The 3,866-nt window shown below is 43.3% G+C and overlaps 1 pseudogene; it reads right to left on the reverse strand.

The window, feature by feature from the left end:
* Positions 1 to 1,824: 1,824 nt before the first annotated feature.
* Positions 1,825 to 3,251, reverse strand: LOC122277705 (annotated as a pseudogene).
* Positions 3,252 to 3,866: the final 615 nt, after the last annotated feature.

Genomic DNA, 3,866 nt, shown 5'->3' on the forward strand with positions numbered 1-3,866 from the left:
TTCCTTATATGTTTTTAGATTTCCCCTGACTGTGTCTTGTTATTAAAAACCTATACTATTAGATGATCTGTAACTTCCATTAACGAAGTAGCTTGCTTAGGAATTCAGAAAAACAAAAACAGAAAACAAAGATATGGATTGGCAATCAACTGGGCTAAACTGTAGAGAGAGCTCCCCCAAAACAGTGATCCTAGACCCCACACTCTCAAAGTTACAAAGCCCTCGCTCTCCCTGTGTTAACTCCCTCGCACATGCTCCATGTCGAGGTAGGTGGTGTTGTCCCCCCTCATGGGGCCCTTTGAACCTCCATTGTCCCCACCTGTAGTCTCTTTCCTCCACGTGTCATCCAAATAACCAATCCCAGTCTCTCGCCACGTGGCATGAGCTGGACAGGTCGGGTACTGGGTTGGGAAAAGCAATAAAACGCAAAGCCAACGATTCCCATTAACAATGTAACGTAACACAAAAACCGACATAGCAGCTTCTCATGTCGGTGTCGGCCTTTTCAGCTCCTAATCAACTTGTGAGAGACCCCGAATCCTCAAAATTGTCCCCCACTTGCACGGTCCCGATTCCTTTCTCACAGTATCGCCGAATCTCGGCCTTTGATGCGGATAGCAGAGTCAAACTCACACGAGTTAAACATCAGTTTCAGATAGTTGGTGAGGAGGTAGAGAGAATCTCGCGCGTGCGTGGGTACAGTTGCACGTGTGATCGCGTGTCCAATGTAGAAATTGTCAAGGTCACTCTGAAGGGCTCTGACAGGGACTAGGAAAGATGTTAAGAGTGCTAAGGGTGTGTCAGTAGTGGGTCAGCGGTCAAGAGTCATGTCAGGAGGCAGGGATCAGGGGTCAGGGCTGTGGCTCGTGTCGTGGGAGAGCCTGAGCTCATGGCTCACGTGAATGATCCATCTATTTTCTCTTCTTTTAACGTAGGAAAAAGCTTGGAAAACTTGACCACTTGAGAGCTAGCTGCAGCCTTGGGCTTGCTTTTCGGGGCTCACAAGCCTATGGACAGTACTTTAGTAGTGACCCAAAACTATTTTGAGGGTGGGTGGGTCCTACTTTTTGATCGTGGCCCACCTAGACATGGACCCAGAATGGGGTATTGCCTCTTTGCTTCATGAAGAAGGTCCTGCCCATTTAGATTTAGGGTTGTATCTTGACGAGTACAGGGACTTCCAAAAGAATGGGGGAGCATATGGGGACATTCACAGGGTCCAATTTGGAAAACAAGGTTGAAGTAATGACACTGTGTCACTGTCTGAGACCATATAAACAAGTCATAATCATAATTTGGGTCACTAGGAAGAGGAACCAGTCCTTTTCTTTGATGAAGATTAATGGAATGTTCAAAACAAGCCTAGCCTAGTGAGAATATAATCATGATTTGGGTCAGTTAAGTTCTTTCTAATTCTGGACAAACACCATCAAAATGCCTCAAACAGATCCTAGCTGGTCTGTTAGTTTTGGGTATTAAAGGTATTATGATCTGGTTCTGTACTGGACCATTTAATATAAATCTTCGCAAAGCTCTTCCTCAGACGATTTGTATAAATTTCCAACAAGAGTGATCATATATCCCATGACGTACACATTAAGCTCTACCTTGTCTCTATATTAAGACCTAATGCTTACATTATTACATAGTCACACTCCATGTGTGCATCCTAATTACAATTGCAAATACACAATCTTAGTTCCTTTTTTTCTGGTTAGTGATGCAATTCGTACAAACAATATCATAAAGACATCAAATTTCAGATCACACTCGAATCTCAATTGGAATAATCAAAATCGTAAACTTTAATAAAATTGTAGGCAATGATTCCTAAATCCAAGACATTTGTATGTTTTAAAGTCCAAGAAACGCAAAAGCTTAATTATATGGTACAAGATTTTTCTTATTTGTTACTAAAGGTAGGAAAAATCACGTGGAGTGTGGACTCCCTAGTGGTCACAGTTTGAGTAATTAATGCATCCGACCAAGATGCCTAGGATACAAACTTAATATAAGTGAAATTGGTACGAAAACTCACACGCTATATTACTTAGTCCACTAAATATTTGAGCCGGTAAAATGATGTCGATCCATCGACTGTTGCTGGCTAGAAAGCTTGCTGCTGGACTTGAAAAACACAACAATGGCTACAGAGCTCTCTCTCCCTCCTCTTCCATCGGCTCAAAGCTCCTCCACGTCTTGCTAGCGGCCGCCGATGTGTCGAATACATGGACCCTAGACATTGTTCTTGATGAATCCCCGGCCGTCCGACAGCCTGTCAAGAAATACAAATGGGTCCCTATTGGTGCCATTGGGAGGTAAAGCCGTTGATTTTGTCGCCAATCTACATTAAGAGCACGTTCTGACCCATCGAGTTCGTTCCATATCATGTTAACACCATCATAGACCTCAGTATGACCCTTCCTTGCGTTTAGGCAATCCCCACATCTAAATAGCCTGCCATTCATCGTGACAATTTGATTAGGTGGCACATCCAGTGGCCACATCCTGGGCACGTGGCCCCAATTCCCCGCTTGCGAGTCCTACACGTCAGCCGAGCTACGCAACACCATAAATAGCCCCGGGTCTGAGTCCTCTCGCTCTGCGAATCCCCCGACCACGTAGAATTTACCTTGCCACGTCACCCCTACACACTTGTATCTCAATATGCTCATGTTAGGCAACGGGGCCCAAATGTCGGGTTCCGGATCATACACCTCAGCAGAAGAAAGACCCCTTAACTAGCCAGAGTGGACTTCCCCCCTGCAACGTACATCTTATTTTCACAAATGGAGCATGCAAAATCATAACGTGGTGTGCCTAATGGTGCACATGATTCGGACCATTGGTTGGACCCAACATTAAAACACAAAACAACGGGCAGGACTTTAACATCCTCTTCTGCATAGTCATCTGAATCTTGAGAGCCTTGAGCTGTCTCTTTGTGACATAGCCTCCCACCAATCACGTAAATGGAGTCTCTTAGAGAGACCATTGCAAAGCCCTTCAAGACATAGTTTTCAAGTAGGCCAGGGATTGAGGTAATATGACTCCAAGTGTTGTTAGAGGGATTGTAGGAATCTATGGAATTAGATCTGTTTGTGTTTGGGAGTTGATCCCTAGGGCAAAAAGAGCCAAAAACTTGATAATTGGAAGTAGAGTTTTCGGGTGAGGGTGGTGGCGTAACTGGTCGTGGAGGGGAAGGGAGTGAGCCCATTGGAGAGCTGGAGGAAGTACTCGTGGCTCCTATGGTTTTTCTTAGTGTCAAAGAGGAAATGAAATATAAGGGGATGTAGATGTTATAGAGAAAGCCGGAGTACTTGTGAGCATCGATGGGGAATAATTGGAGATGAAATCTAAACTTTTCTTCTTGTAATGAATGACATGATTGAGGGGATGGGTTCGTGGGTTGTTGTCCCTTTCCTTGTCCATTATTAATGCTGAAAAAAGATTATTTTCGGAAAAATCGAGGACTAACTGATCATGGAAAGTTGAACAAGATTACTCCGTCGAGAATTTTATTAGCTTAATAATGAGTACTCTCCAAAGCTTGTTCTTTTATCATACCAGTCCATTCCCACGTTTTTGGATGAGAAGGACGTTTTGGAATTTCTGATTGAGAAAGTTTTTTAAGGGTCTGATGACCATAAAGGTGTCCTAAGATGGTAAAATTAAAAAAATGGCCACTCAATTTAGGTGGAAATTTGGCTTCAAGTGTCTTGATTTCCTTTGAATTCGTCCCAAAATGTTGGGATATTACATTCCGATTTGACCAAAGGAACATCATTTGTTAGTTAGGCAGTTGATTGGTGTCAGTGGGATAGCATCTCTACTTTTAATGGTTTTACTTTTCAAATGATGCAAAT

The sequence above is a fragment of the Carya illinoinensis genome, chromosome 9 (genome assembly GCF_018687715.1).
Source record: "Carya illinoinensis cultivar Pawnee chromosome 9, C.illinoinensisPawnee_v1, whole genome shotgun sequence".
Classification (NCBI taxonomy): domain Eukaryota; kingdom Viridiplantae; phylum Streptophyta; class Magnoliopsida; order Fagales; family Juglandaceae; genus Carya; species Carya illinoinensis.